This window comes from Canis lupus, chromosome 1 (genome assembly GCF_011100685.1).
Source record: "Canis lupus familiaris isolate Mischka breed German Shepherd chromosome 1, alternate assembly UU_Cfam_GSD_1.0, whole genome shotgun sequence".
NCBI lineage: Eukaryota > Metazoa > Chordata > Mammalia > Carnivora > Canidae > Canis > Canis lupus.
In genome coordinates this window covers 28180235-28200035 of record NC_049222.1, presented here as the reverse complement: position 1 = coordinate 28200035, position 19801 = coordinate 28180235, and the positions used below count along the sequence as shown (strand labels likewise).

General features: G+C 40.1%; 2 protein-coding genes across 3 annotated transcripts in view; one reads left to right on the top strand and one right to left on the bottom strand.

Annotated features, from left to right (window-relative positions):
* The window catches only part of AHI1 (Abelson helper integration site 1), a 233719-nt gene extending 231991 nt beyond the window's left edge, over window positions 1–1728 (top strand). Inside the window, exon 28 of the transcript XR_005353529.1 lies at window positions 966–1728. The gene's annotated coding sequence lies outside the window, so the exon portion shown is untranslated. The remainder of the gene's footprint in view (window positions 1–965) is intronic.
* Window positions 1–19801, bottom strand: part of MYB (MYB proto-oncogene, transcription factor) — an 83737-nt gene that overhangs the window by 24821 nt on the left and 39115 nt on the right. The gene's annotated exons all lie outside the window — the stretch shown is intronic.

The window sequence follows — 19801 nt, the reverse complement described above, 5'->3', positions numbered from 1 at the left end:
TCACCTTGCAAGATATTCTAAAACCATAGATGTGAGCGCTTAAAAAAAGAACACCCCCCCCACACACACACACACATACACACACCACCGCATCTCAACTTTAAAGATTTTTAATAACCTGCCAAAAAGACAGTTTTGCAACTGGAGGAGTAGGAGGCAGGAAATAGAGATCTTTTTCTTATGTTGTAGTTTGGGGCTTAAGTATTGAAAGGAAACAGGCACTTGTAGCTTTTCACAGCTGAGGACGCAAAGCGGGTATGGCTGTAAATCTGACATCTCTTCCGCCTGATGTTGTCAGCTCACAGACACTGCTGCCCATTGATCCCAAGCCAGAGCAGTGGTTTCTTGGGTTGTTTGAGGGGTTTTTTTGTCTGCCAGGCTGACAGCCATGGAAAGCTTAGAAATGACAAGTGAACAATAGACAGGTTCTATCATGTTGTTATTAATCACAAAAAAGGAAAGGCTGTGCCCTTATACCAGTAGGGCAAACCAACAGCAGGGGCATCCGTTCCTTTGCTTCCCTATCCTCTGACCAAACTCAGGAACCAAAGCAATCAGACAAGTGGGAGAGGGCTGGGAAGGGGGAGAAAACCAGTCCAAAGGCCAGATGTTCCCATTTTCTTAGAAAAAGCATCTTTGTGGCTAGGGTGATGTACATTGCTATCAGATAAAGGCTGGTATAGCAGCATGCTCAATGGAATGACTAATAGATAGTTTATTATTTGGTGGTGATTAATGCAACAAAGTGCCAATAAGTAACTCAATACTCAATCCCAATTCAGAAGATTTTATCAGTGCTTTTTTTTGAAGCTTGCATGAAAATATGAACAATCATTTACCTGAATAATCTTTTCTTGTGTGTATACACAAAGTGGATGCTCTTACGTATCACCTGGCTTAAAAAAAGAAGCAAATAAAGCAGTCTCTTTCAGTTTTTTCCTACTCTTTTGTTATTTCTCTTCCAGAAACTTCTAGGGTCAATTCAAAGCTGCTGTCTCCCCGTCTGTGAACAATGAAGAATGGGGCTACCTGCCAGCCTGGAAGTGTTCATGACTGACAACCTTTCTCCTGACGATTAGCTGTTCTTTATTACTGGTGGTAAGGATACAAAGTAACAGGAAGAACATGTGGAAGACGGAGAATAAATCCCAACTATTTTCACATTGGAAATTTCCCTTCTAATCCTAATGATATGCATGCTCATTTTTGCCTGATAGTTAATTTAATATGTGCGAAATGACACATCCTGCTTTCTTTTTTTTTTTCATCCTGCTTTCTTTTACTGAACGTCATATGGTAAGCATTTTCCTTGCATTTTGTAGGCTACATGTTAGTTCAAATGGCTGCATTATGCCATAATTTAATTAATGCCTTATTTTTTTCTTTTCTTTCTTCCTTCCAACTTCTTAACTTCCTACCCACTTCCCTTTCTTCCTTTGTTCCTATCATAAATACTATTGCTTCTTGTCTATTTTGGCTGTTTTTTACACCAAGTTTTCAGACCTGGGATTACTGTGTCGAGGCAAACAATGACTTTTATTACTCTTTATATGTGGTACTAAATTGCTTTCCAAAATGTTTGTAGCCATTCCCACTGTTAGCAGGAAAGACAAGTATATCCAATCCCACAGGTCTTTTCTAACAGCGTGAAGTATGTTTGAATTGCCAAAAAAAATCCTTGATGCTATTTTTATGTATGTATTTTTTTAGCAAGGTTACTAATTTTAAATCTTTTGTTAACTATGTTTCCTCCTTTTCAAATCTTTCATTTGTCCACTGAATTTTTTTATTAATTCTTTAAATAATAAAGAATTTGCTGTATTTGGCACCTGGTTGGCTCAGTCAGGAGAGCACACTACTCTTGATCTCAGGGTCGTGAGCCAAGTCCCATGCCGGGCATGGAGCCTAATTAAAAAACAAAAGAATTTGCTGTATTTATCATATTTGCTGTATATGTCTTTTCACAGCCTTTGTATATCTATTTTAGTTAAAGAAGGTATTTTTGGAGATGTAAATGTTTTCAAAGTCTCTTTAACTAAATCTATTGACTTCTAGTTTTGTGAGCCAATCTTTTACTTCTAAGGTTAATAAAATAATCCAGAATTTAGATATTAGATATTCAACTCTTTTTCTATATTTGGTTTTTTTAAATTGTATTATTTAGTGTGTGATACAGGTATAAATGGATTTTCTGCTCCAATCACTAACCACTGACCTCTGTCCCTTTCCTTCTTGGTCATTTTATGAGGCCTTCTTTGTGATATATTAAATTCTTATTATTATGAAGCTATCCCAACTCAGTGCTACATATGTATTTTTGTTGCTGGCTCCCTTTCCTAGTCTTTTTCTTTTCTAGAAGGCTCTTTGATTTTTTTTTTTTTTACCTATTTCTTCTCTGAAATAAAATTTAAAATGGTATTATCAGATTTAAAAACATCATTTTGGGATTTGATGGTAGTTTCTTTAAACCTGAAAAATTATTTCTTCTATTACTTGCGATAAGATAGCATATGATAACTGAGATATTTTAGCAAAATTTATCTGGAGCTAAACAGGATTCCATGACTTATTGCTCAGAACAGCCTGAAACAGATATGAACTGAGAGGCCTACATAAATTATAGCCAAGGAAAGGAGTCCAGGTCTATATCTGAGTAAAATGTCAAGAATTAGGTCCAAGGGGAGAAAGTCTTAAAAGGTAGAAAGGGTATTAAGAAATCTAGAACCCAGGAGAGCAAGAATAAATCAGAAAACAGACATTATTTGATCAGTGAGGAATAACCAAATCCTTGGTTCTTCCTCTTGATATTTTTCCACAAATGGATTGCATTTTCCTTTGTGTTCGCAGTGTATCTGGCCATGCATTTTGTAAACTAGAAAGACACTTTTGTAATCCTGGGAAAATGGTCTCAGTGAAATCCAAGCATCTGTCAGATTTCCATAGTGTTTGATGTGTTCTGCAGGAATCTTAACCCAAATTATCAGGGAATCCTTCATCACAATTACCTCACTACAGATTTCTGAATAAGCTAAAGAAACATTTACTTTGTGATATCCTGTGATATTTTGTTTTGGAAATGTGTATTCTTTTGGAATCAACTGTAAGTCATAATATTTACCTTTAACTATCTTCCACCTAAAAAAATTTTTTTTTAAATCAGAAAGACCTATGATACCCTCTTAGCTATAAGCGTCGTTTTCCAGGAAATAAAATACTTTCAGCAACAAATTTTAGGTAGAATCTATTTCCTGAAATTTAGGTTAAGATAACAGATACTAAGATGCCAGATCAGTTCCCCATAAACATATCTTTACTCAAACATTGCTATGAGTTCAAATACATTTTATTTATAAATATTTCTGAAATTTTCTTTTTATTAGAGACTTCTTTATAAATGGCATCTCCATGAGTAAATATCATTGAAGGAAAAAAGATCATAAAGAACAGCATGTTGCATCCTTTATGATACTATATTCCAGTTTAGATCTCAGTACCAAGATTCCTTGAAGCTTGGAAGTTATCTACAGAATTCTGGTTGAAAATGCTTCACTGTTGTTTAATATTGGGGAGTAGCTATTGAAGACAATTCTATTTATCCATCTATCCTATTCCTTTGAGAGAGCTTCTGCTTTCCCTAATTCTAATTATGAAGTCTAAATGCTAACAGCCATCATTTGTGTAATCCCATATTTCGGCCATGGTGACTAGTCAGGAGGGAGAGTCCCTGAACCAGCTAAAGGTACCTAGAATCTCAAGGCTCTGATAACAGCGCTTGCTCCCGGGAAAGCCTCGTGTAATAGACACTTCTGGTTCTTTGTACCAATCCCTTCAGGTACTTTTATCTGTGTGCCTGTGCCCTGGCTTTGATGCATTTTGCATTTAAGAGCTCACATTTGTGACTCTCTTCTGAGCCTGTCTGCAGCTAGTGAGATGCTTTGCTTTCACGTATCACCTGCAAAGCAAATGCAGGGAGTCAGAAGAATCTGGAATTTATGCCTCTTGGGGTGACATAGCGGCTAGCTGGTGCGGGAGTTTGAGAGTGCCGCAAGCTTATCCTGTGTCTGGACGAACTCTGAGCACCATTTGCACCTCAGAGCTTCTGGCAGGATCAGGCTGAAACTAGAACTTCTCCTAAAATCACACTTCCATTTGGTTTCTTTTTTCTTTTCTGTCTTGCCCCTGTTCCTGTTCTCCCGAGAACACTTGTGTTATAAATGACTGGAGCACAGTCTCTTCACAGACGCTGCTCCTAGAAAACCTGACCCACTCAGGCTCGGACTCCCACTGGGTCAGTGAGCGTCTCTCCCTGAGATTTTCGCACCTGGAGCTGGGACCTAGAAGCTTGGCAAGAAGAGTCTACAGCTGCTGTGGTCTGGAGAGAATGCAGCTGACCAACAGGAGGCCAGAGAGACAACCTGTAGTGGGTCTTCCTGCCTCCAACCATCCGGAGGGCATCTCAGGCCCCCCGCAAGGTGTAGCTGAGATAGAAAATGTGTTCAGGGACACCTGGCTAGAGTTCAGAATGTGTGTGGAAATGTGGCTGGAAAAGGGAAGGTTTAAAAAAAAAAGGTGGGGCACCTGGGTGGCTCAGCTGTTGAGCATCTGCCTTCGTCTCAGGGCATCATCCTGGGTCCCGAGATCGAGTCCCACATCGGGCTCCGCGGAGGGAGCTGACTTCTCCTTCTGCCTGTGTCTCTGCCTCTCTCTCTGTGTCTTGAATAAATAAATAAAATCTTTTTAAAAAAAAAAAGAAAGAAAGAAAGAGAAAGAAAGAAAGAAAGAAAGAAAGAAAGAAAGAAAGAAAGAAAGAAAGAAAGAAAAAATGTGTTCAGTTCTTGTCCTTTGCATGCCCCAAATTCCCAACTAATATTGCTGAAATTGGAGTGCTCTCAAATTCTGAAGACCCTCTCCATGGAAAATAGCACATTACCCAAACCTGGTTACATAATCTCAGGGGTTCACATTTATGGATTCTTTATGGTTCAGCCTCAGCTATGGTTCACTCGCAGCACATGCACACCTCTGATTTTATGAGGATTAAACGCTCTCTTACTCCTCCTGGCAAGAGTATTTGCCTTGCTGGGTAATCTCTGGGTAATTTTGGAGAAAAATAGTAACTACGACCTTTGCCTTGGATTTTTTCCACCAGATAAACAGTTACCAATATAGAAATTACAAATGATCAAGCCGATAAATAAGGAAGTTAAAAAAAAAAAGTGTGCCAAGCCAAGTACATATTCAAAGCTGTGCAAATGTCCCCATGAACAGAAAGTTCATGAAATCAAGTGGACAGGACAGGGAGAGATGGTATTATTGAACTATCATCTTACATTGACTGCGGTACTTCCTTGATTGGGGAAAAGTGTTTATACTGTTGCCAGATCAATAGAATGCTGTCTTAAGTTCCACAACTCATCGACCTGATTTTATGTACGTTTAGTCAGTTCTCTCCTGACTAACGGTGTGTCCAGATGGAAACAGAACAAAACAAAACACATTTCCCTCAGGACAGCTAAGAGAGCACCTGTCTTCTTGCTGCCCTGTGCCCCTCCCTACACACAGACCAGTACATAGGAAAGATGAAGGGGCCTAATGCCACCAGGCCCATAGTGGCAGCGCCATGGACAGGACCCACATTTACTGTTTTAGTCCTGGACCTGTGCTTACAAGCACCACTTTTCTCTGAGTCCTCTCCTACGTTCCTCTGGCCATCAAGGTACAGCTGTGTGTGTGGACCCGAGGCCAGCGTGAAGTGGGGCCTGCTGGCAGGTGCTTATGGCACATGGCCTCCCCATCCCTTCATCTCACAGCGAACACTCAAGAACTTCCTGGGACTCTTCTTTTTTTTTTTTTTTTAAAGATTTTATTTATTTACTCATGAGAGACACAGAAAGAGAGAGGGGGGCAAAGACACAGGCAGAGGGAGAAGCAGGCTCCATGCAGGGAGCCCAACATGGGACTTGATCCCAGGTCTCCAGGATCTTCAGCGCTGGGCTGAAGGTGGCGCTAAACCGCTGAGCCATCGGGCTGCCCATCTGGGACTCTTCTGCATCAGTTCTTTGCCCCAGGTAAGCAGGCAGGAAGGCAGTGTTTCCACGGTGCCGGGCCGGGGAGGGTGCCACGAGGAGGCAGAGGAGATGGCTCTGCCTGGCGGGATCCTCAGGCCAAGATGCCAGTAGCTTCCACAGCTGTCGTCTTTGTCTCTTTGGGGAATTTTTGGGGGCCTGGGAAGTTTTACCCAGGTTATCTTCTGCTTTCTGAAAAGCTGTTCTTATAAAATGTAAACATATTTACATATCCCTTGATTTTATGAAATAAGAGAAAGAAGGAAGAAACAAAGAAAGAGAGGGGAGAAAGAAAGAAGGAAAGAAAAGAAGAAAAGAAAGAGAGCAAGCCCTACATTTAATAATGGTATTTGTCAGCACCTTTCTCTTAATCATATCATCTTCTCATTTTGACAGTTGCGTTAAACTTGAATGCTGCCTCCATCTCTGTGCCTAACTGAAACCTGATTTTGCCTGATGACAGTTTTCCTTCGAGCCAGTTCTCAAGAATAGGCCACTCATATCCCCCTCTGCTTTTTTCAGACGTCACACCTTCCAACTGCATAGGCTCACGCAGCTGCAGGACACATTACCACAATCATAGCAACTTCAAACAACACCCATTTATTCACTCACAGTTGTGTGGCCAGCAGCTCCAGGAGGGCCTGTGTTCTCTGCTGAGGGCCTGGCAGGCACAAGTCAAGGTGTTGGCTGGACTGAGCTCTGATCCAGAGGGTCTGGAGAAGAACCTGCTTCCCAGCTCACCCGGGCTATGGGCAGAATTCAGATCCTCATCATCGGTTAGGACTGAGGTCCTCATTTCCTTGCTGGCTGTTAGATGGGGACAATTCTCAGCTTCTAGAGGCTTCTCTCTTCTGTGAGGCCCCCTACGTCTTCAAAGCCAACAATGGGTCTGAATCCCCCTCACGCTTGGAATCTCTCTTACTTCCTCTTTGGCTACTTTCTGGAGAAATTTCTCTGATTGATTGATTGATTGATTGATTTACTACTTACTCGCTTACCTTAGGTAGGCTCCCCATCCAGCGTGGAGCCCAACTCGGGGCTTGAACTCACAACCCTGAGATCAAGACCTGAGCTGAGATCAAGAGTTGGATGCTTAACTGACTGAGCCTTGCCCCCCACCAAGCACTCCGTCTACTTTTTTTTTTTTTTTTTAAGATTTTACTTATTTATTCATGAGAGAGAGAGAGAGAGAGAGAGAGGGAAGCAGAGACACAGGCAGAGGGAGAAGCAGGCTCCATGCAGGGAGCCCGATGTGGGACTTGATCCTGGGTCTCCAGGATCACGTCCTGGGCTGAAGGCAGCACTAAACTGCTGAGCCACCTGGGCTGCCCTCCATCTACTTTTAAATAAAGGGTTTACCTACCTGAGTCAAGCCCTCAGTCACATATTTATTAAGACTGACTGATTTGGGACTTTAGTTAGGTCTTTAAAATTCTTTCATAGCAGGCCCTAGATTAGCAATTGATTGAATAGCTAGGGCACAGGAATCTTGGGGGTGGGAGCATCTTTAGAGTTCTGCCTACCATGACTACCGGCTTAGAAGCACTTTAGACTGAGTTGAGGGTCTTGGATTAATGTGGCAGTCTCCACATTCCAGAGCTGATATGAATTATTTTCTCCTAGGTAACTCAAGCTTTTGGTTAAATTCTAAAACATTCTTTTAAAAATGTGCCTTAAAATATATACAAAATCTAGTTATGTTCTTTTTTTTAATATTTATTTATTTATTTATGATAGACATAGAGAGAGAGAGAGAGAGAGGCAGAGGAGGAGGGAGAAGCAGGCTCCATGCCGGGAGCCTGACATGGGACTCGATCCCGGGACTCCAGGATCGTGCCCTGGGCCAAAGGCAGGCGCCAAACCGCTGAGCCACCCAGGGATCCCCCTCTAGTTATGTTCTAATAGGAGGATATTTGGGGTGCCTGGGTGGCTTAGTGGTTGAGAGTGCCTTCGGCTCAGGTTGTGATCCTTGGGGTCCTGGGATCGCGGCCCGCATTGGGATCCTTGCAGGGAGCCTGCTTCTCCCTCTGCCTAGGTCTCTGCCTCTCTCTCTGTGTCTCTCATAAATAAATAAATAAAATCTTCAAAAATAATAATAGGAGGATATTTTAGAGTATATAATCTTCTATAACAATGAATTCAATGTCTACTGATTCTTGTGTGTGTGCTTACCAATGGCACATGTTGGTTACTAAGCAATCAAGATGGATACCAACCATGAATGTTCAGTGGAACTAAAGAGCAGCCCTACTATCTAAGAGGTACTTTTAACATGCTAAGGGAGATACAAAGATGGATACGAAAACAAGATGGGACCAAAAATTCTTGTGAGGAAGATGAGCTATGTATGTATATAAAATAACATGAAGAAATGTATAGGTGTCAAAGGGAGATACAAATAAAATGTTCTGTAAGGTCAGAGGGGAGAAATCTAATTTTCAGCTAAGGAATCTAGAGGATCTGATGGGAACATGGCTAATGAAGTGAGCCTGTGGAGACCAGATATCTGAGGCCTTTCATAATTCCATCTGGAGAAAAGCCATTTATCAAGATCCTGTTGGAGAGCCCTCTATACATGCCTGTTACTGTGCTGCTTCTAAACTGTAGAAGATACTTTCCCAATGTAGGAGTAACTGTTTTTCTGAGCTAGATTTAATTTTGATTATTTAAAAATAAACCATGACACCAAGACATCAATGTCATGACATCAAAAGACTCAGAGACTAAGAGATTATCTATTGCTATTTTATTCTCCATCCAAAATAAAATTGTAAAATATTCAGATATCATTGCATTTGTTTTTCACAGCTCACAAGATATCTTTGTTATTGGTCTCTTATCTTTTCATGGGCAATCCAGAAACAGAGGATTTGATCCACATTCGCACATCTGCCTCAAAAGGGAAGATGTGCTGACACTTTTAGTAGCATCTTCCAGGGTAAAAGTGATCCAGTTGGTGATTATTTTGATAAACTATTTGCAAACATGGCTATAATTATTCTGCTCCCTTTGTGATGTGACTTTGTAGTTCTTCCCATCAAGAGATGGGGTCTTTTTTCCTTCTGCTTGACTCTAGGCTGAGCATGTAACTTGCTTTGACCAATAGAATTCGAAAGAGGTGATATCATGCCCATTCTGAGCCTGGGTCCCCAGAGACTGTGCCCACCTGCCAGCTCTTTTGGAACTCTGCTGAACCACCATGTGAACAAGCCCAGTACCCCATGGGGCTAATTCCAGAAGCAGAGCTGGATTCTAGGTGCTTGAGGAGACCCAGCTGAGAAGAGCAGAAGCATAGGTTCACAAATAATTAATGGCTGTTATTTTAAGGCACTAAGTTTTGTGTTGCTTTGCTATACTATCTTAGTTCCACTTCTCTTCTGAGGCAGGATAGAAGGGCAAGTCCCTCTCTGATCCTTAGTAGCAACACCAAACAGTGACCTGGGACAAGGATTTCTCACAGGAATTTTGCAAGCATGACATATTTAATTAGTTTCAATAATGTGCAAGTCATCTTTCTGTGGTAATACAGATTTTGTGTAATTTACTTTTACAGTTAAAGTTCACAACATTTTATTTCCATCTTTTTTCCCTCTAAGAGTGAAAAAAAAATATTAAATGTATGATGGGTTTCAGGTGCATCAGAAGAAAAATGGTGAGTTTGAGAATCTCCTGAACCTCCAACCTTTTTTTTTTTTTTTTTTAAGATTTCTTTCTTTATTTGAGAGAGAGAAAGAAAGAGAAGGGGGAGGATTCAGAGGGAGAGAGAGAATCCTCAAGCAGACCTCCCTGCTGAGCACGGAGCCCACCACAGGGCCCAATCCTAGGACCCAGGATCATGACTTGAACCGAAATCGAGAGTCCACCAGCCAACCAACTGAACCACCCATGCACCTCTGGACTTCCGACCTTTCAAAATGCAGCAGTGGTGCTATTCACAGAGCATTGGCCAAATTTTGAGGGGCTAGTCTGAAACATTAGAATAACATATTCTTTTTAATTCTTATGGTTGATTTCTTTTTATACGTAACTTTATCCTCTACAGACTAATTAATTCTTTAAAGAGCAAATGCTCTTTGAACCTTATAACTTTAAGATGTGTGAATCCTCACCAGCACCACCCCCCCCCAGCCCATTTTATACTTGAGAAAACTAAGGCTCCAAGCGATTAAATAACTTGGCCTATTGGAAGGCATGGTATGTTACCATTATCATCTGACACCAAAAGCTATGCTTTTATCCATGTGTTAATAAATTAGTGGTTCAGAATTTGCTAGTATGTTACATGTAAGGTGTTCAAAATGTTAATCCCTTCTTTTTAAATATGACATCCATGTCTTTCTTTTTTTTTTTTGACATCCATGTCTTTAACTTGGAAAATACTGAGTAGGGAAATAATAACTATCAATAAGTCATTTAATTAAAAAAAAAAATGCCTCCACAGTCTTAGTTGCATGTTCAGCTTTCAAGTGTCCGTAATCTACTACTAACCTCACTGCTGAAGTTGTAGTTCTTTCCCTCATTTTCCTTGTGAATATTTAAACATCCAGAAAAGTTGAAAGAATTTTAAAGTAATACCCATATGCTCACTGCTTGAATTCTATAATTAATATTTTGTAACACTTGCTCTATCATACCCATCTACCTATTCCTATCCATTCCTATCTATCAATCAATCCCTCTATATTCTCTTTTAACCAAACAGTTTTGTAGCCCAGAATAAAACATTGTTAAGAACATTGCTTTGTGAGCAAAGTTTGTCACTTCACCTTGGCACCAGGGTCTGCAGACAAACCACTGATGATCTGAAAGTCAACTTCAAAGGAAGGATGCCAATAAAAGCGCCAACTGCAATCAGTTTCAAAATGACTCACATAGTCTGAATGGAGGCATTGCTTGCCTGCTGATAGGAAGGGTTGGCGAGAATGCAACTTCTGCCTGCTGGCCCAGAGAATGTTCCTTTACTGCAGCTCTGAGTCATATTTTGGGCTTGCTTCTTTTTCTTTTCTTTTCTTTTCTTTTCTTTTCTTTTCTTTTCTTTTCTTTTCTTTTCTTTTCTTTCTTTTCTTTCTTTCTTTCTTTTCTTCTTTTCTTCTTTCTTTCTTTCTTTCTTTCTTTCTTTCTTTCTTTCTTTCTTTCTTTCTTTCTTTCTTGACTACCCTCTCAATAGTGATACAAACAAAAATGAAAGACATGGAAAGGAATCATGGAATTGTGGAATGTAGGACAGGAGACCAGACCACGTTGTGGCTCTGCCAAAGGGCCCAGATGTCCAAGATGAAGGGTAAAGCTCCACGAGCACAAAACACTAAAAAACATGTACAGTGATGGAAAGAAGAGACAAGGCAACTCTTGAAGAGTGATACAGCTGGATATCAGGAGGGAGAGCAGTCAATATGTGCTTTGGGAGCCAGGAAAAGAGGCCCCAGAAATATTCTATTGCTTTAAAACCATAATGCCCACATAGCCCAATAACTGATATTCTGTCCCTGGAACATACTACTTCATGCCATGCCACTCACTTGATACAAGTGTCAAACCAAAGGAAAATTTCAGTCTTACAAATGAATTCAAAATTTATGGCATTGGGTACCCCACAAATTCCAATGCAAGCTACTAGTTTTTGTTTTTGTGCGTGTGTGTGTAAATTGGGTGGGGGAAATTCTATGGCTGCTTGACTGGCTGCTGGGAGTTTCTCCAGTAAGTAAAACCCCAGTGACTCTTCCTCTCATTGCTAAAACCACAACCACTCAGTTTGGGAATTAGCAGATGTTTGCACACTGTTACCACCCACCCAGAGAGCACTCAGAGGGGTGTGTTTAGAGGATCGGAAAGAAGGAATTTTGGAGGAATTTAGGCAACTGCCCTGCTGAGTAAAGAGTAAGGAAATATTTTACCCCACCTAACTCTATTACTGGTGTAGTACATTATAATTTTTTTAAGGAAACTCCACCCCCAACATGGGGCACGAACTCACAAGCCCGGGATCAAGAGTCCTATGCTCCACCGACTGGGCCAGTCAGGTGGCCCAAAGTAGTAAATTATTCATGGATTTCCTTAGGGAAAGGATTATCTGGATTTTGGCTTGAGAAGTGAGGGTCTCTGATGATAGAGTCTGTAGAAAACGATTAAAAAGTGAAGCCCAGGATGAAAACCATCATGTCATCCTAACTGGTTCTGGAGATAAAAAAGGCTATAACTGTTGCAAGGAAGGTGGATAGGGGCTGGAGGGAGCACATGTCATGGGAAGTGCTTTAGAACCAGAGTGGCTGGAAGAGAACTGCAACTGAGCCATGGGAGTGGAAGACCATTTGGAGCAACTGGGCCATCCACAGCTGCCTTGATATCCTGGACAAACGTCTTGTTCTCCATAAGGCCTGGGTCTAAATGTGTCCTTGGTCTTTGCAATCTTGAGCAGCTTAGATAAATGAAAATGGAGACCTCTCTCATTCTAAGACATCCTGGCATTTCAAAAGCTATATGTATGTGAGAGGAACAGAGGAATGAGCTACATCGTCTTCAATCATCCCTCCATGTCTTTCCTCCTACTGTTTTAGGAGCTTAGATATATTAAAGGCAATATAATATTTATTTGATGAAATAAGCCTATGTTTATTAAGGTAATTAAGGTTAAGTGAGGTCATAAGGATGGGGTCCCAATCTGATAGGACTGGTGGCCTTATGAGAGAAGAGGAAGGGGAAGATGAGTCTCTTGCTCTCTTCACATGCACACACTACAAAAAGGCCATGTAAGGATACAGTGAGAAGGTGGCCATTTACAAGCTAGGAAGGGAACTTTCATCAGATCCTGACCATGGTAGCACCCTGATCTCAGACCTCTAGTCTCCAGATTGTGAGAAAACAAATTTCTGTTAAGCCACCCAGTCTGTGGTATTTCATTATGGCAGCTCAAGCTGACTAATAGAGGTGGTAATAAAACCAAAGTAGGAACAGTTCTGACTTCTGGCCAAACATACGTTTTGCACTTTTTAAAAATCTATCCACCAGCTTGCTTTCATTCCCATTCTCTCCCTCCCTCCTCCTCACCGTCCACCCCCCCACCCATGTATTTTCCCAAATGAGTGTTCTGTTCTTAGATTCCAGTTGACCTAGTGATGATAAACCTTAGCAACATGGAATTTAAAAGAAGCTTCTCAGAGGGCCAGGAACCATTAGGCCAGGGGAGTTCTATGTGCTGCAATAGCATTCCGCATTTTTCTTTTGTGATATTTATATTCACCCTTGAAGATCTCTTTTTTTTTTTTTTTTTTGGGTAAGATCTCTTTTTTCTGAGGGTTTTTTTTTTCACCTATTTCACAGAGATGTCCTCACTCCCCTCTCCCCTAAATAAATCATCAGATTTTCTAGTTAAGAGTCTCCTGGGGTGCCTGGGTGGCTCAGTCAGTTAAGTGTCATGATCTCAGGGTCCTGGGATCAAGCCCTGCATTGGGCTCCCTGCTCAGCAGGGAGTCTTTTTCTTCTCCCTCTTCTCTTCACTTCCCACTTGTGCTCTCTCTAGGTCTCTCTCTCTCAAATAAATAAATGAATCTTTTTTTTTTTTTAAAGAGCCTCCTTTTATGTTTGTCTTTTTTTTTGTTCATTTGTTTTGCTTCTTAAATTCCACATGAGTGAAATCATATGATATTTGTCTTTCTCTGACTTATTTTGCTTAGTATTATACTCTCCAGATGTTGCTGCAAATGGCAAGATTTCATTCTTTTCATGGGAGAGTAATATTCCTATATATATATCCATCAACAGATGAATGGATAAAGATTTTTATCCATTCATCTGTTGATGGACACTTGAGTTGCTTCCATAATTTGGCTATTGTAAATAATGCTGCAATAAACAGGGGTGCATGTATCTTTTTGAATTAGTATTTTTGTATTTTTTGTCACCCCTGAAGTTTTGTGCTTTTCCCTAAAGCATAAATTCCATGAGGACAGAGGCTGCTTGTCTTGTTCACTGCCATATCCCTAGCATCTAGCATAGAGAAGTCACTAGCTTTTCCTTCAGCCAATATTCTCTAATTTCTGTTCAACAAACATTCATGAACACCTTACTCTGAGCTAGGCACTGTGCCCAGGAAAGATACTAATCGAACAGTGGTTCTCACAGTGTGTATCCTAAGCGAGTGTTGGTAACATGACCTGGGACCTTGTTAGAAATGAAAATTCCTCAGCCCTACCCTAGGCCTACAGAATCAAAAATTGGGGGTGGGATCCATAATCTGTGATTTCACAAAGCCCTTCAGGTGATTGATGCAGACTTATATGGAGGAGTGGTTATCCCCATCATTCCTTATAATTGCCCTCATTCTTCTATCTAGGTAGAAGGTGTTCATAATACCCAGCAACTAGGTATTGCCAAAAGCTCTTCATAGCTCAGGGGTGTTCAAGCCTGACTGCTCATTAGAATCACCTGGGGCACATCCAAAATACCAAATGCTGGGCTCTTCTCCTAGAGAGTCTGCTTCAACTGGTTCTGTGTGTGACCTAGGCATTGACGTTTTAAAAGCTTTCCAGGTGATTCTGATATGTAGCCAAGGTTGAGAATCACTAAAATAGTTGGAAGCCTACAAAGGGAATGGGGAATTGAAACTGAGCAAAGTGAAGGAGCCTGAAGTACTAGGTTGAGTCACATGAAGTTGCCATATTTGTAGTCAAAATCTGTCAAATGTTGGTAGTGGTTTAACCTGTTAGATGTTCTCAACTACCAAACAAAAGCAGTCATGGCACGTAGCCAACAAAAGGGCCCAGGAGAAATCAGGTCAGTCTAACTGAAGCAGAATCCATTATCTCCAACACTAATAATAGAACTGCTGCTGTGATTTTTCCTTTTGTTTTTAAGATTTATTTATTTATTATTTGAGGGAGAGCGAGTGAGTGAGCATGTGCATGTAGTGATGGAGTCAGGGGAGAGGGACAGGGATGGAGAGAGGGAGAATCTCAAGTGGACTCCCAGCTGAGCATGGGGCCTGATGCAGGGCTCAATCTCACCACAAACCCTGAGATCATGACCTGAGCTGAAATCAAGAGTCGGATGTTTAACTGACTGAGCCATCCAGGTGCCCTGCTACTGTGATTTTCAATTGTTTTTCCTCAAGGGCTAGGGTCACAAACTTTTCCTATAAAGGGCCTGATAATAAATACTCTAGACTTTGCAGGCCATGTGTTCTCTATCGCAACTACTCATCTCCGCTACTGTAGTGGGAAACCAGCCACAAACAACATGTTAATAAAAGGGCGTGGCTGCGTCCCAATGAAATTGTATTTACTAAAACAGGCAGTGGGCCAGATTTGGCCAGGGGTCATAATTTGCCAGCCTCCATTCTATGACAAGCATTTTTCACACAAGTGCTAGAGAGTAGATTTAATATTTTTGCATGATGGAAACAGCTGGTTAATTGATTCTAGTAAAGTTATACAAATTAACTATAAAACACACAGAGAGCTTCCATATATCAGTAGCATTTAGGTGACACAACAGATTATTGTTGAGTTCCTTGGAATAAAGGACTCCCATTTAAGCAGCAATTCCAGGCTTGCGAACAGAGATGGGAGGACCCCCAAAGTATAGAAACTCCATTCCTCTTCTTATACAATTGGTGATTAGCAAATGTTCTTGTATATTTTGCTAAGGATATCATATCAAAGTGCCATAGAGTGGAGTCTTAACCAACAGCAATTTATTTTTTCATAATTCTAGAATCTAGAAGTTTGAGATCCAGGTGTCGGGCAGGGTTGTTTTCTTCTAGGACCTCTCTCCTTGTTCCGTAGGTGGCTATCTTCTTCCTGTGTCTTCACATGGGCATTCTGTGTGTATCTGTGTCCTAATCTCCTCTTCTTATAAGGACATCAGTATATGACCTCATTTTACCTTAATTACCCCCATTCAAAAGTCTTTATTGTATATACAGTCACATTGTGAAATGCTGGAGGTTAGGACTTCAGCATAGGAAAGCAGAGGGAGGCATAGGTTAGCCAGCAGTTATCAAATGCATTACTTTCATGAACAATACACCCACCCAATAAATCCTCTACAATGACTGTAGTATCTCATGTGCAGCATCTTAACAACTTCACCTACTTGGAGATGGGTAGAATGGGAAGGAGTCTATAGCTGAACTCATCCATACTCATTTTATTGCTAAGCAAACACAGACCCTGCAAGATGAATTATTTGACTATTTTCATAGGTAGGTCATGAGACCATGCAGGGATGCTAACTCACATTCTTTCATGGATTTTCCAAATATGTAGTAAGCACCTTCTATGTGTTGGGCATTGGGTTAGACACTAAAGATAAAAGGGGAATCCCGCCCTGGAGTGGTTTAGACATGCTCCAACCATGAGCCACAGGTAAGCATGTGGCTCTGATGTGCTTGTGAAAAGTGGACAAAATTTGTGGGGGCTGAACACTTGTGGATTTTATTACTAAAAATTTGTAACTAAAGGGGTCTTTTTTTTTTTTTTAATAAGTTCTATGCCCAACATGGGACTTAAAGTCACCACCCATGAGATCCAGATTCATATGCTCCCCTGACTGGGGCACCCAGGTACCCCTAAAATGTTAGTCATGGGGTCTGGGTGGCTCAGTCAGTTAAGCATCTGACTTAGGCTCAGGTCCTGATCCTGGAGTCCCAGGATTCAGCCCTGCATCTGGCTCTCTGCTCAATGGGGAATCTGCTTCACTCACTCTCTGCCCCTCCCTCCACTTGTATTCTTTCTCTCTTGCTTACTCTCTCTCTTAAATAAATAAATAAATAAAATCTTTTTTAAAAAGTTTGGGAGTCTTTTCAGAAATTTCTGCCTGTAAGTTCTAAGCTTTTCCTTAAAAGACTCTATGGAGTTAATAACAATTTTTAAAACAAGATAAATCAGGCTATGTTAAAGACACACCTGATGTCAGATATGCTAAAACATGATAAAGGACATTTAGTCTTAAAAAAATTTGGCTTATAAAATAGCAAATCTGAAACAGACCATTTTCTTAGTACTTTTTGGGGGTATCCAAGACAGTGTTGCTCTGTCAGTAATCTGAAAATTATATATATGTATAATAGTTAATTATAATATATATTATATTATATATCAATTATAATTAATTATAATATATATAATTTATATTCCATAAATTTGATCTATATCAAATTTATAGAATTTTTGATTCTGCATTGCTTTGAAAGTACTCAATAAATGTTTGTAGAATAAATGAATAATTTAGACTTTTGGCCAAAAATCTCTTACTTGTTTTCTATTCTCTTTGACTTGTATATTTGTGCTCCTTACTTTGCCCTTCACTGTCATTTGGTGGAATTTCCCAACGAAGTGGCATTTATTTATGACTTTCATTCACTACGTTTAACCAGGATACATGTTTCTTAACATCTGTCCCCAAACACAGGCTAAAGATAATTTGTTAACTTGCAAATTCATTTCAGAGAATGCTTTCCAGCAGGAAAACCTCACTATTCTATCTTTCGTATTCCAGTGTCTTTGGGATACTCACAACTTTCTTTGAATTTTATTTGTCTTTGATCTGACAACCTCCATGTGCTTTGTAACTATATACAGGATTAAATACTTCCTGCATTTAAATAGAAACCCCAAAGTACAGAGGTGTAAAGTGACTAGAATAAGCTTTCAGCAAGTTGATCAGAGACTGGTTTAGAACAAGGGACTTCTGGATGGAAATGGTGTTTTGTATTTTGTTTATGAGCTAAACTTTTTTAGCTATAAATTCCCTTTTGATAGGTTGTGTGTAATAGAGCCATATTATTGAAAAGATTCCGACATACTGTAAAATTATCCTTTCCACATATTGTAAAAATCAAACAAAAGATCTGATGGCTAAGTTTAGCTTTAATTACCAATATCTGTAATATAATGATTTTCTGGATTTAAGAAATTCTATTTATAGTGATGGGCTTAATATTTTTCTAATATTCTGTAGATCAGTGGACATTTTCATGAAGAATTACGGGCTCCACAGGAATTGAAATCTATGAGGATATTAATAAGGAAAGCACAAGGTTTGGGGGAATAAAAGGTTTTTCCTAAGGCAGGGTTTCTAGTGTGGTCCCCTGAGATCACCTGCATTAGAATCACCTGAAGCTTGTGAAACATTCCTACTTCAACACCTGACATATGAATCAGAATCCCTGAGAGTGAGGTCAAGAATCTCTGTTTTAAACAAGTTCCCAGTATGTTTCTGATGCCCAAAAATGTTTGAAAATCACTGGACTATATTAATGTGTTCTAGATTAAAGAGTAAAAGAAAATAAATATAAAAGTAAGCTGAAGACACCTTCAAGAACAAATATTGTCAGGATTCCTTAATGAGCAAGAATTATACCATATTTTAAAAATTCAGTGGAAGATTTGGCTTTTGAAAATGACAGGGAAAGTTATGGATAAATTACTGGTTATTGGTTGAAAATATACCCCTCTTAAAGGCAAAAAGTCTTTTATGCAAACAAATTTTCCTATACTAATTATTTAAATACTATAAAATGTGAAAATAGCCTTGATGAACTTCATAGCAAAAGGTATTTTTCAATAAGATTTTCTGGGATTAAAGCACATTCCTTTGAAATTAAGACACAGCAGGAAATGTACTGTGTAAACCCCAATGAACTGAGTATAAAATTTAGTTCCTGCAATTGTTTGGCTCTGTTAACCTGAGGTTTCATTTTATGATATCTTTATAAAGAGGGATTTGAACAGAATTATTTATGTAAGTCAGGTATAAATTAATCATTTTATTTCCCTGCCTAAAGCAGAGAAATTCAACATTCACTGGCTTCCTATGTCTGTAAGGACACAGTTCAAACTTTTTTTTTTTTTAAGATTTTATTTATTTATTCATTCATGAGGCACACACACACACAGAGAGAGAGAGAGAGAGAGGCAGAGACATAGGCAGAGGGAGAAGCAGGCTCCATGCAGGGAGCCCGACATGGGACTCGATCCCAGGACTCCAGGTTCATGCCCCGGGCCAAAGGCAGGCACTAAACCGCTGAGCCACTCAGGGATCCCCCCAGTTCAAACTCTTTGAGGGTGGTTACAGACTTCACTCGCTCGCCCCATATTTTTCCTGGGTCCCTAGGTTTCCCTTTTGTTTTCCCCTCACTCTGATCTCTCAGACATCACCATTCTTCTTCCCTCTGCTAGGACCCTTCCCTTCCTCTCCCTTCTTCCCTAGCATATCATGAGCACTTAATACATATTGTATCATTACTAATAATATCATTAATGGGACACCTGGGTGGCTCAGTGGTTGAACATCTGCCTTTGGCCCAGGGCGTGATCCTGGGGTCCTGCATTGGGCTCCCTGTAGGGAGCCTGCTTCTCCCTTTGCCTATGTCTCTGCATCTCTCTCTGTGTATCTCTCATGAATAAATAAATAAAATCTTAATTACTGACAGTGCAGAAATGTGACATGTTTAAGGTGGTATATTCTCAAGGTAGAGTCCTCAGATCACTCTGAGCAATAAGCTGTAAGGAAGGCTGACAAGGTAAAGGGAAAAATCAAAGATGACCATTTTTGGCTTGGGAAATGAAGAAATGAGGGCTAACTGATGCAAATGAGAATGAGGACAAATGAGAAAAATAGAAGCTTTGAGTGATTATGAGCTTCATTTCATTCATATTAAATTTAAGAGGTTTATGTGGGGAAGATGTTAACATGGAATAGGGTACAGGAGTCTGGAGTTCTGGAAGGGGGTCAGG